Source organism: Budorcas taxicolor, chromosome 4, assembly GCF_023091745.1.
Source record: "Budorcas taxicolor isolate Tak-1 chromosome 4, Takin1.1, whole genome shotgun sequence".
Classification (NCBI taxonomy): Eukaryota; Metazoa; Chordata; class Mammalia; order Artiodactyla; family Bovidae; genus Budorcas; species Budorcas taxicolor.
The window spans coordinates 66026795-66040890 of NC_068913.1; the positions used below are offsets into that span (position 1 = coordinate 66026795).

General features: G+C 42.7%; 1 protein-coding gene and 1 non-coding gene across 2 annotated transcripts in view; one reads left to right on the top strand and one right to left on the bottom strand.

Moving 5' to 3' along the window:
• Positions 1-14096, top strand: part of PDE1C (phosphodiesterase 1C) — a 609137-nt gene that overhangs the window by 55870 nt on the left and 539171 nt on the right. The gene's annotated exons all lie outside the window — the stretch shown is intronic.
• TRNAW-CCA (transfer RNA tryptophan (anticodon CCA)) lies at positions 6611-6682 on the bottom strand. The gene has a single exon. It is a non-coding gene; the product is annotated as a tRNA-Trp (tRNA).

The window sequence follows — 14096 nt, forward strand, 5'->3', positions numbered from 1 at the left end:
CATTCCCAATTAATTCCCATCAGTTACGAGTAAAGAGGACTTTAGTTCCCTCTTCTCCTAGCACATATCTGAATAATTAGAGTCCCCCAAATACCCTACTTTTTTTTTTTTAAAAACTTACATAGTTTATTAACTTCCATACATACAGGCCAATGAGGTACATTGTTTAAAGTTCAGAAATCTATAGACAGATTCTCTTCAATGGCACTGTTCTATTTCCAAGGCTATAGAAATGAGTCAGTTTTGCTTCTTCCTTCAGCTGAAGTTGTTGCATCAAATCTGTTATCAAGGTCAAATGTATTGAATTGGTCAATCTTTTTTCTTTCTTTTCCATTTTCTTTGCCACCACCCATGTCTAGGTTTTCCAAGATTACTATAATAGACTTAAAAAAATTTTATTATGGAAAAATTCAAACTTCAAACATACTCAAAATAAAGAGAATGTTATATTGAATGCTCATGTACCTGACGTAAAACTGCACCAATTGTAAACATTTTGCCATTCTTCTCCTTCATTTTTTTCCTGGACTCATAGAATGTCAGTGTGTATCTCTAATGAATAAGCAATTTGTGTCCCCCACAGCTTTCTCATTATTCTTTCTCTAATATCATTTTTCTCACCAATCCAAAAATTTCCCACCCAAATGTCCTACTTTATCCAGTAATTCTGGACATGTGCTCTTGTGAGCCTTTTGAGTAATACTGACAATAAAGGAAAAAAGAAACTGTGAAGACTAGGGGTGGGGGGGATCCACTAATTTTCCTTGTGTGATAGAAGTGTGGATGGTAATTATTTTTCTCACCAGTGTCCTACATTTACTAAGCCATAATGTATTAGCATTATTATCAGAATCTGCTTCCCACCAAACTTTCTAAATTAAAACACCGGGCAAGTTAATTTAAATGCTGCTGTACCTGTGAAGTACCAGTTACCCTATATAAAGTGGTCAAAGCAGAGAGCAGAAGGCTCAGGGCACTGCGGGGTCAGCCATACTGGATTAAAAGCTCATCAGCACTGAGATGGAACACGACTGTGGTTTCTCTTGAAGACTACAAAGGGCTTATTCCATCAATGGTAGATGCTCAGTAAATAGTGGCTAAGGTGATGAAGGAAGCACAAGCTGGAATCAAGATTGCCGGGAGAAATATCAATAACCTCAGATATGCAGATGACACCACCCTTATGGCAGAAAGTGAAGAAGAACTAAAGAGCCTCTTGATGAAAGTGAAAGAGGAGAGTGAAAAAGTTGGCTTAAAGCTCAACATTCAGAAAACTAAGATCATGGCATCTGGTCCCATCACTTCATGGCGAATAGGTGGGGAAACAGTGGAAACAGTGGCTGACTTTATTTTTCTGGGCTCCAAAATCACTGCAGATGGTGACTGCAGCCATGAAATTTAAAGACGGTTACTCCTTGGAAGGAAAGTTATGACCAACCTAGACAGCATATTCAAAAGCAGAGACATTACTTTGCTGACTAAGGTCCGTCTAGTCAAGGTTATGGTTTTTCCAGTGGTCATGTATGGATGTGAAAGTTGGACTGTGAAGAAAGCTGAGCGCTGAAGAATTGATGCTTTTGAACTGTGGTGTTGGAGAAGATTCTTGAGAGTCCCTTGGACTGCAAGGAGATCCAACCAGTTCATTCTAAAGGAGATCAGTCCTGGGTGTTCATTGGAAGGTCTGATGTTGAAGCTGAAACTCCAGTACTTTGGCCATCTCATGCAAAGAGCTGAATCATTTGAAAATACCCTGATGCTGGGAAATATGGAGGGCAGGAGGAGAAGGGGACGATAGAGGATGAGATGGCTGGATGGCATCACTGACTCGATGGACATGGGTTTGGGTAGACTCCGGGAGTTGGTGATGGACAGGGAGGCCTGGCGCGCTGTGGTTCATGGGGTTGCAAAGAGTCGGACACGACTGAGCGACTGAACTGAACTGAACTGAAATGAAGGTGATGAACGAATGATGCTTCTCTTCCAATCATCTCGCAACATTTTGCTTTTTCTATTTTCCTCAGTGACAAATGCCTGCTTAGCTTCGATCCCTTCAGATACGGACACTGTTTTTCAAACCAACCAATTGATAAACATTTACTGAGTTCTTATTATGTGCCAGGCTCTTGGTATGCAGTTGTGACCAAGACAATCATGTCCTTGCTGCCATGGACCTCGTAAGCGGGTAGAGAAGACAAGATGTAGTCAAGTTAAATAAAGAAAGAAGATGGGAGACGTCAGGCTCCCACGGCCGGAGCGGCGGCCCGGCGCGGCGCCCCGCGGCGCAGACGGCTTGAGCGCTCGCTGCAGCCAGCGTTCCGTCGCCGTCGCCAGGCGGCGCCGCTCGAGCCGGAACGCGCCTATGCGCTCCTCGCCGCTTCCACCCCCGCGGCCGCCGCTCCCCTAGCAGTCGGGGCACACACACCATGAGGACTTCAGCCAGAGCCCGGCCGAGTGGAAGCTCTTCATCTACAACCGGACCACCGGAGAGTTCCTGGGGTGCACCGCCAAGAGCTGGGGTTTGATCTTGCTCTTCTACCTAGTCTTTCATGGGTTCCTGGCTGCACTCTTTTCATTCACAACGTGGGCCACGCTTCAGACTCTGAACAATGAGGTTCCAAAATACTGTGACCAGGTTCCTAGTCCAGGACTTAAATGGTTTTTCCAAAACCAGTGTCGGTGTTGGATTTTTCATTCAGCCTGTCTGATTCAGAATCCTATCAAGGGTACATTGATGATCGTAAGAAATTTCTAAAGCCATATGGCTTAGGCGAGAAGAAGAATCTCACAGATTGTACCAGTGGAAACGTTTGAGCAGAAGGGTCTAGACTTCTGGATGTCAGTCCCTCTTGCCTTACCTGAAGCATGCAGTGGTGTGGATGATCCCACGTTTGGCTACCAAGCAAGAAACCCTTGTATTCTTGTGAAAACGAACAGAAAAATTGGATTAAAGCCTCAAGGAGAACCAAGGATACACTGTATTGGAAAGAGTGAAAGCACTGGAGTTCTATCCACTTATTCTCCCAATGGAATGACAGATTTAAAATATTTTCCATATTATGGGAAAAAAACTGTATAGGAGCTACCTGCAGCCACTAGTTGCCATCCAGCTCAGCTTTGGTAGTGATGGTGACGTAAAAGAAGTAATGGTTGAGTGCAAGATTGACGGATCACCCAACCTAAAAACCCAGAATGACTGTGACAAGTTTTTAGGATGAGTTGCATTCAAGATCACCACACATGCATAGTAGGAGTTAGGATGTCTCCATAGAGTAAACGTTGTGTTGTCTGTCTTCATTTTGTATCAGCAGGACCTGCCATTCCAGAATTATGAGACCGCCTTGGAGAAAGGTGGAGTGGTACATGACACTGGGATAACAATGTGCTTCCAGATAATAGTGGTCCATGTCCTTCTAAGTAACTGCCTGTTGCCTCTGCTACCTTTTGACCCATGTACAGACACCAGATAGGGACTGTGAACACCTGATTCTGCACGTGTAGGTTGGGAGTCTTGTCCAGTTTTTAATGTGGTTTAATTGCCAAGTGTCTAAAGCTTAAATGTGCTGTGCTATGTAAATATTTTATAGATTTAACACTGTTTACTGTTATATTTTGATGCCCCAAAGTTTTAGGGGATAAAATGGTACCTGACCAATATTGAATGACTTTATAGCTGCAAGAAATTCAGTGTGTGGGAAAGTTCTGTATGTGAGGAGGAAAAAGGAAAATAAAAGTGTTCAGTTCAGTTGCTCAGTTGTGTCCAACTCTTTGTGACCCCATGAACCACAGCATGCCAGGCCTTCCTGTCCATCACCAACTCCTGGAGTTCACCCAAACCCATGTCCCATGTCCAGTCGGTGATGCCATACAACCATCTCATCCTCTGTCGTCTCCTTCTCCTCCTGCCCCCAATCCCTCCCAGCATCAGGGTCTTTTCCAATGAGTCAACTCTTTACATGAGGTGGCCAAAGTATTGGAGTTTCAGCTTCAACATCAAACCTTCCAATGAACACCCAGGACTGATCTCATTTAGAATGGACTGGCTGGATCTTCTTGCAGTCCAAGGGACTCTCAAGAATCTTCTCCAACACCACAGTTCAAAAGCATCAATTCATTGACGCTCAGCTTTCTTTATAGTCCAACTCTCACATCCATACATGACCAGTGGGAAAACCATAACCTTGGCTAGACGGACCTTTGTTGGCAAAGTAATGTCTCTGCTTTTTAATATGCTATCTAGGTTGGTCATAACTTTCCTTCCAAGGAGTAAGTGTCTTTTAATTTCATGGCTGCAATCACCATCTAGGTTAAAAAAAAAAAAAAAGATGGACAGATGTGTAGGTGCTGCAGAGGAAATAAACTCTTGATTGGGAAGTCAGGCAAGAGTTCCCACCTGAGGAGGTGACGTGTAAGTTGAGACCTGAAAGATTAAAGCAGGAAGGTGGAGCTGTGATGGAGAGTGGGGTTGTATTTTAGGCAGAGAGAACAGCATACAAAGAGATCCTCAAGTGGCAGACAGTTTGGCTTGTTCAAGACAGTGAAGGAGGCTGGTATGCCTGGAGCACTGTGTAAGATGGAAAACGGGGAGTGTGGTTGGTGTGAGATGAAGTTGGACAGGTGGGTAGAAGCCAGATCATGCAGGGACCTGGAGGCTATGGTTATGCATTTGGGTTTATTCTGAGTACAGTAGGAGGCTGCTCTTGCTTCCTCTAAACTTACTTCACCTGCATTTTTTTTTGTTTTTCATCTCTGTTTTTGGCAATTCTATCTTTCCAGCTGCTTAGGCCAAAAATTTTGGAGTCATCCTTGACTCTTTTTCCCCCCCTTCTCCTTACACTACATCTTCCCTGCCAACAAATTCAGCTGCCTGATCCTTTAAGTTATAATAGACTCTCACCACTTCTCATCACTTCCACTCCTTCCTGATCTAAGCCACCATCATCTCTTATCTGAACTACTGATTCACTTCCCAGCATCTTGGGTTAAGGATGCTGTCAGATTATCTCCCTCCTGTGGTCAAAACCTTCTAATGTTTCCCCATCTCAGAGTGAAAGCAAATTTTCTTACCATTGCACACTCTGGCCCCTCCCTTGTTATCTCTTAGATCCTGGATGCAAAGTCAGTGGGTACAATACTGGAGGGGGAATCAGAGGCTATAACCATTTATTCACTCAGTTAGTCCTTCGATAAATAGTTATTGAGTATCTGTGATGTGTCAGGCGCTCCTCTAGGTGCTTGGAACACACTGGGGATAGATAAAAAGTCTCTGCTTCATGGAACTTACACAGTAAAGAAGTAAATTACATAACTTGTTAGAAGCAAATAAGTGTTAGGGGAAAAAATAGTTAGGTTAAGGAAAAACCCAGAGTCTTGGGTGGGGAGAGATTGTAATTTTAAATAGGGTGGCCTTGCTGAGAATGGAAACAGTGACAGACTTTATTTTTTTGGGCTCCAAAATCACTGCAGATGGTGACTGCAGCCATGAAATTAAAAGATGCTTGCTCCTTGGAAGAAGAGTTATGACAAACCTAGACAGCATATTCAAAAGTAGAGACATTACTTTGCCAACAAATGTCCATCTAGTCAAAGCTATGGTTTTTCCAGTAGTCATGTATGGACGTGAGAGTTAGACTATAAAGAAAGCTGAGCACTGAAGAATTTATGCTTTTGTGTGTGTGTGTTCATTCTATAACAAGCCTTTATTTTGTATTTTTTTAATATAAATTTATTTATTTTAATTGGAGGCTAATTACTTTACAATATTGTATTGGTTTTGCCATACATCAACATGAATCTGCCACGGGTGTACACGTGTTCCCCATCCTGAACCCCCCTCCCACCTTCCTCCCCTTACCATCCCTCTGGGTCATCCCAGTGCACCAGCCCCAAGCATCCTGTATCATGCATTGAACCTGGACTGGTGATTTGTTTCATGTATGATATTATACATGTTTCAATGCCATTCTCCCAAATCATCCCACCCTCTCCCTCTCCCACAGAGTCCAAAAGACTGTTCTATACATCTGTGTCTCTTTTGCTGTCTCGCATACAGGGTTATTGTTACCATCTTTCTAAATTCCATATATATGCATTAGTATACTGTATTGGTGTTTTTCTTTCTGGCTTACTTCACTCTGTATAATAGGCTCCAGTTTCATCCACCTCATTAGAACTGATTCAAATGTATTCTTTTTAATGGCTGAGTATGAGGCCTGGCGTGCTGCGATTCATGGGGTCGCAAAGAGTCGGACACGACTGAGCGACTGAACTGAACTGAACTGAATACTCCATTGTGTATATGCACCACACCACAGCTCTCTTATCCATTCATCTGCTGATGGACATCTAGGTTGCTTCCATGTCCTGGCTGTTATAAACAGTGCTGCGATGAATATTGGGGTGCATGTGTCTCTTTCAGTTCTGGTTTCCTCGGTGTGTATGCCCAGCAGTGAGATTGCTGGGTCATAGGCGAAGGTGAAGCTGCTCAGTCGTGTCCGACTCTTTGCGACCCCGGGGACTGTAACCTACTACGCTTCTCTGTCCATGGGATTCTCCAGGCAATATTCTCCATGGGAATACTGGAGTGGATTGCTATTTCCTTCTCCAGGGGATATTCCCGACCCAGGGATCGAACCCGGGTCTCCTGCATTGGAGGCAGACGCTTTAACCTCTGAGCCACCAGGGAAGCCCATAAGTCAGTTCTATTTCCAGTTTTTTAAGGAATCTCCACACTGTTCTCCACAGTGGCTGTACTAGTTTGCATTCCCACCAACAGTGAGAGGGTTCCCTTTTCTCCACACCCTCTCCAGCATTTATTGCTTATAGACTTTTTGATAGCAGCCATTCTGACTGGCGTGAAATGGTACCTCATTGTGGTTTTGATTTGTATTTCTCTGATAATGAGTGATGTTGAGCATCTTTTCATGTGTTTGTTAGCCATCTGTATGTCTTCTTTGGAGAAATGTCTGTTTAGTTCTTTGGCCCATTTTTTGATTGGGTCATTTATTTTTCTGGAATTGAGCTGCAGGAGTTTCTTGTTTATTTTTGAGATTAATTCTTTGTCAGTTGCCTCATTTGCTATTATTTTCTCCCATTCTGAAGGCTGTCTTTTCACCTTGCTTAGAGTTTCCTTTGTTGTGCAGAAGCTTTTAATTTTAATTAGGTCCCATTTGTTTATTTTTGCTTTTATTTCCAATATTCTGGGAGGTGGGTCATAGAGGATCCTGCTGTGATTTATGTCGGAGAGTGTTTTGCCTATGTTCTCCTCTAGGAGTTTCATAGTTTCTGGTTTTACGTTTAGATCTTTAATCCATTTTTAGGTTATTTTTGTGTCTTGCATTCCTATACACTAATAATGAGAAAATAGAAAGAGAAATTAAGGAAACAATTCCATTCACCTTTGCAACGAAAAGAATAAAATAGAAATATATCCACCTAAAGAAACTAAAGACCTCTATATAGAAAACTATAAAACACTGGTGAAAGAAATCAAAGAGGACACTAATAGATGGAGAAATATACTGTGTTCATGGATTGGAAGAATTGATATAATGAAAATGAGTATACTACCCAAAGCAATCTATAGATTCAATGCAATCCCTATCAAACTACCAATGGTATTTTTCACAGAGCTAGAACAAATAATTTCACAATTTGTATGGAAATACAAAAAACCTTGAATAGCCAAAGCAATCTTGAGAAAGAAGAATGGAACTGGAGGAATCAACCTGCCCGACTTCAGGCTCTACTACAAAGCCACAGTCATCAAGACAGTATGGTACTGGCACAAAAACAGAAATATAGATCAATGGAACAAAATAGAAAGCCCAGAGAAAAATCCACACACCTATGGACACCTTATCTTTGACAAAGGAGGCAAGAATATACAATGGAGAAAAGACAATCTCTTTAACAAGTGGTGTTGGGAAAACTGGTCAACCACTTGTAAAAGAATGAAACTAGAACACTTTCTAACACCATACACAAAAGAATTTATGCTTTTGCACTGTGGTGTTGGAGAAGACTCTTGAGAGTCCCTTGGACTGCAAGGAGATCCAACCAGTGCATCCTAAAGGAAATCAGTCCTGAATATCCATTGGAAAGACTGATGCTGAAGCTGAAACTCCAATACTTTGGCCACCTAATGTGAAGAACTGACTCGTTTGAAAAGATCCTGATGCTGGGAAAGATTGAAGGTGGGAGAAGGGGATGACAGAGGATGAGATGGTTGGATGGCATCACCGACTCAATAGACATGAGTTTGAGTAAGCTCCAGGAGTTGGTGATGGACAGACAGGGAAGCCTGGCGTGCTGCAGTCCATGGGGTTGCAAAGAGTTGGACATGACTGCATGACTGAAGTGAACTGACTTCACTTCAGGTGAAGGTGATATTAGCAGCTTCTAATATGAGTGGAGGGAGTTCGCATTGCAGGTAACAGCGGTGGCAGGATCTTTGGGCAGTGGAGCAGTGACTGCTCTCTTCAGGGTGATGTGGGCTGCCTCTGCCACGTAGTTTATGCTACCCACAGCCAAGGACAGGGAGTGGCAGTCATGGCTAAGCCAAAAAACTTGGGTTGGGACAGTGAGTTTGCAGGACTTTCCTGGCAGTGGAGTGGCTAAGACTGTGCTGCCAATGCAGGGGGCTCAGGTGGGATCCCTGGTCAGGGAACTGGATCCCACATGCCACAACTAAGGGTTTGCATGCTGCAACTAAAGATCCCATATGCTGCAACTGATTGAATATCAGAGATACTGTGTGCTGCGAGTAAGATCCAGTGTGGCAGTAAATAAATAGATAAATATTAAAAACAGAAGTGTGTCCGTTTCTTGGGATATACCATAAAAAGCAGTGAGCTCTCCATGTGGCCTTGACGACAATATATTTGTCAGAACTCTACTTCCTTTAGAATTGGATTCCCAGAGTGGAATCCAGTTCTGTTCTCTGAGTAACAGTTGCCAACAAAAAGATTTCAAAGGGCAAATGTTTGGGAAACGTTGCTTGGAGTTTCACAGGGAACATCAGTATGTTAAAGGCTGTGTGGAATTCTGTGCTGAAGAAGCATGTTTAGCTCAACATTTATTTATTTTTATATTTATTTTTGGGAGTATGCGTGCTTAGTTGTGTTTGACTCTTTGAGACCTTGTGAACTGTATGTAGCCCGCCAGGCGTCTCTGTCCATGGTATTTTTCATCCAAGAATACTGGAGTGGCTTGCCGTTTCCTTCTGCAAGAGATCTTCCCAACCCAGGGATCAAACCCATGCCTCATGTCTCAACGCCACTTGGGAGGATAACTGCTTTACTATGTTACACTGGTTTCTGCCATACATCAATATGAATCAGCCATAGGTGTATACACATGTCTCCTCCCTCTTGAACCTCCCTCCCACCTCCCATCCCATCCCACCCGTCTAGGTTGTCACAGCACCGGTTTGTAGCTCAACATTTATTAAGGTAATTTAGTTGTAGAATTTTTTTTTTTTTTTTGAAAATAGAACTCCTAGTCAAATTCCACAGAAGTACATATTTGGAAATCCTTATACAGACAGATTGGAACCAACTGATCTGGGAAGATTCATCTGGGTTCTCACTAGTAGCAGAGTGCTTGGGGGAGCTGGAAAACAAAGCTGGTTGCTGAGTGAGCAGGGTCTTCCAACTAGGGAAGTCTGGATAGTTATGAGATTAAAAAATGGCTGGGGATGCATCTAGGGTCAGATAATCATTAATCAAGCATTGATTCAATGTTTCCTTTCTCATGGCATGCTATGTGCTGAGAGCTGGCAAACTTCTGTGAAGGACCAGAGAGTAAGCATTTTAGGTTTTATGGGCCATATGGTAGTGTGAAATACATTAATGAAGGACATGGCTGTGTTACAATAAAACTTTGTTTATGGATACTGAAATTGGCATTTCACATAATTTACATGTATTGTAAAATATTATTTTTCTTTTGATTTTTTTCTCCCAACCATTTAAAGATGCGAAGACCATTCTTGGCTTCTCTACCCTATAAAAGCAGGTGGTGGGCCAGATTTGGCCTATTGATTTGCCAACATCATATGCTATTTGCCTGCGGGGGCTCCCAGCCTAGTGGGAGGCATCTACATGGATAATTACAGTGTGCTGTGGAAAGCCTTACAGTGGAGGTCAACACGGGGTCCTTCTCTGAGAGCCTCAAGGAGGCACTGGGAGGAACTTGGATGTGTTAGAAGGGGAGCTGGCAGAGAAGGCATTCTGGATTTTGTACTTTGACTTCAAGACCTGGTTGGATGTTGCCTGAAGGCTGTGCCTACCTGAACTCAGGTGTTTCCTCTTCTGACTGGGCTTAGTGTTTACCTTGAGTCTCTCTTCTGGTGCTACTATTTTCCTCTGGGCTCCTTGCCTCGTTTCTGTGGTTTATATCCCCGTCGCCCCTGGTTTACTGTGGGGGCCTTAACACTTCTGTACCATCCTGGCCGCTGCAGCCTTCTAGAGATCAAGCAGGTGTCCCTCCCTCCTGAGTGCCCTCAGCCTCTCTCCATCAGGGGTGGTATTTCCGTACCCTCTTGGCTCCCTCAGCTTCTGGTACTCACTACAGGAACTTTACACAGTGGGTGTGGTGGTGTCAGCGCAAATCGGCACCTGACATCCAAAGTACCCATCTCATCCCAAATGAGTTGAGTGATGTCTGGCTGGTAGCTTAAAATCTGCTATGGTGGGAGTATTCACCCTATAGAAATTGGCAAAAGAAATCTGCAAATACAGATCAGGCTCCCCACTGCCCTTTCCACTGTGGCCATTTCTGCCCTGGAGGACTGGTTTACCACTCCTAATGTGACCAGGCAAAATTATTTTTTAGGATATCACACAACTGTGGGCTTTCCAGGTGGCGCTAGTGGTAAAGAACCTGCCTGTCAGTGCAGGAGATGTAAGAGACGTGGGTTCAATCCCGGGTCGGGAAGATCTTCTGGAGGAGGGCATGGCTACCCACTCTAGTATTCTTGCTTGGAGAATGCCATGGACAGAGGAGCCTGGCAGGCTACACTCCAGGGGGTCACAAAGAGTCAAACATGACTGAAGCAACTTTAGCATGGCACACAACCGTACTCACCCCTGGGAGAAATTTAGATCTAGGTGTAGTGTCAGTTACTAAACTGTTAAAAATGCCTGGAATATCACTGCCCTCTTGCCCTTCTTCACACATTCCTCCTAGACTCTCCCAGTCTGTATTGGTCTCCCTTCCTTGATATGTTCAATCATACGACACTTCTGTGCCTTCTTCTGATTCCATGTGGGTCTTTCGATTCTGAGGCCCTGGAATGTGAACTTGGAGAGGCAGTTGTAGTGATTAATTTCCAGGGCTGTAGAGCCAGGCTGTCTGGGTCTAAATTCTGATTCTATCACTTACAATCTGAGTCATCCTGAGTAAGTTATTAAGTGAATCAGTTTGCTTCATCTGTAGAATTGGTCATATTTGCAAGGTCTAAATAATTTCATATACACAAAAGCACTTAGAATAATATCTGCTCTTAGTATGCATTCAGTGAATTCATCTATTATTAGTAATCATTTTGTTTTCAATTCCTATCATTGCCTGGCACATGTATGATACACACTTAATGCATTATATATATATATATATATATATATATAATGCTAATTATATGAGCAAAAGTGCACATAGATGTAGAGAAGGGAGTGATTGGGCTGGAGTAAGAGGATTTGAACAACTGATGGGGTGTGAATTAGGGCTTGAAGGGTTAGCCGAGTGTTGATAGCTAGGGAAAGTTAATGGTTAATTCAGCTGGCACTTCAAAAGTTAGGCCATCTGGTAAATATAGAAACTGAATGTGAAAAATAATTAGCATTAAGCTGATTTCATTTCAATTTAGTAGGAGACCTACTATCAAAATTCCATTTCTCTCTTCCCTGATGTCTGCTGAGGTGTTACTAAGTGGTTTGCTTTAGGAATAAAATAGATTTTAATTATTGAACAATGTACTTGAAGAGAAAGCAGGAAGTCAGGAATGGTCTGTAACTCTGGGACATTAACTTTATGCATTCTGGAGAAATTAACATAACGGTGACATTTCCATAGTGTCCAAAAGTAGTATTATCGATACAATGACTGAGAGATGGCAACCCCTTGATTCTTCCTGTTCTCACATCCACTGTCACTTTGTCTTTTGTGAATTATTTTTCCTTTTGGAACTCACCTGTATTGTCTTCTGGCAAATGAAAGCCAAGCTAATATAAAGCACAGTTCTGCCCCATGATTTTGCTAAAAGAAAAGCAGCTTCCCCAAAGAAGGGAAGGGTATTAATTTGCCTTTTTTAGGACCTGCACAGTGATGGAGGTTGACGTAATTCTCTTTGAGGTTTTTGTTCTTTTGTTACTGAACAATTGTTCTTCAGCTGATAGGAGTAGATCAGAGCAAGAAGATGAGGACTGCTGTAGACGAAGAGTCAGGCCTGTTTGAAATTTATTCCTTGTCTTCCCCCAATTCCATTCCTAGCCTCTAAGGCAAGACAGATCCGGTTTGAATGAGGAATCTCACTTGGCAGTGAGTGATCTAGGACCTGGGGCACACCTATTATTTTGAGCCTCATTTTCCTCTTCTGTAAATGGGGATTATGGCACCCACCGGCATGGTGATGTGGGTGTCAGTGATGGAGCTCTGGGGTGACAGTGTGAGGCAGAGCCCTGGTGGCTTAGTTGGTGCTTAGGAAATGCTTCTGTACTCAAAGTTTCTTTCTCCCAGAAATTGCTATAGGTATGGTAGGATTCTCCTTCAGTTCAGTTCAGTTCAGTTCAGTCTCTCAGCTGCGTCCGACTCTTTGCGACCCCATGAATCGCAGCACACCAGGCCTCCCTGTCCATCACCAATTCCCAGAGTTCACTCAGACTCACGTCCATTGAGTCCGTGATGCCATCCAGCCATCTCATCCTCTATCGTCCCCTTCTCCTCCTGCCCCCAGTCCCTCCCAGCATCAGAGTCTTTTCCAATGAGTCAACTCTTCGCATGAGATGGCCAAAGTACTGGAGTTTCAGCTTTAGCATCATTTCTTCCAAAGAACACCCACGGCTGATCTCCTTTAGAATGGACTGGTTGGATCTCTTTGCAGTCCAAGGGACTCTCAAGAGTCTTCTCTAACACCACAGTTCAAAAGCATCAATTCTTTGGCGCTCAGCCTTCTTCACAGTCCAACTCTCTCATCTATACATGACTACTGGAAAAACCATAGCCTTGACTAGACAGACTCTCCTTAAACATATTTAAATTGACAAAGATATGTGAAAATTAACATTTGGATGAAACACCTACTGTGTGAATGTGTACATGACTCTGGATGTATGTGTTTGTGTGTGTATGACTTTGGAAAGTAGGCACGTCCAAGTGTGACAGTATTTCTAGAACAGTACTTGCATACTGCCTTCAACGCCACCCTTTTCTTCTCTTCCATGAAGAAAGCAAATCCATTAACAAAGAGGATTAGAAAAAAGTAGCAGACTGGTCTGAAAATGCATTGGACAACAAAACCCCATTCTATTCTTACAAAATCTTTGATATTTGTTACATACATGATACTTGAAATTCACAACACACCAACAATTGTCATCTTCAAAATCTACAATACTTTGGGTAGTCTCAATGAAATCCCAAATTTGTGAATTTTACAGAGTGTCACTACAGAAGAGGGTCTGTCAATAATCTGCCAATTAGCAAGTTGAAGATTCACTGTTTGGAAGATTATCAGTTATTGAATTGACTTAAAATCACAAGTTGTATGAGTTGTGGACAAGGAAACCTTGCTCTGTGTCCAAGGCCATGGCGTTCTGGATGATCTTTTACTGGCTCTGTTCATTTGGATTTTGGAATAATAAGATGTATAATTTATCTATCGATGCTCAGGAGGTATAAAAACTATACAAAACAGAGAAGATACTTTATAATCATAAAATACATGCAATTAAACACCATCTTAAGAAAATTTTCTGTAGGACTATTTTCATTTTAGAAGGGACTTAACTTTGTGGCCATCATACCCAGTGGGGTGGCTGTGGGAAGGAGAAGTATGCTAGACCCCTGTTGAAGACCCGTGTTCAAATCCTGACTTTGCT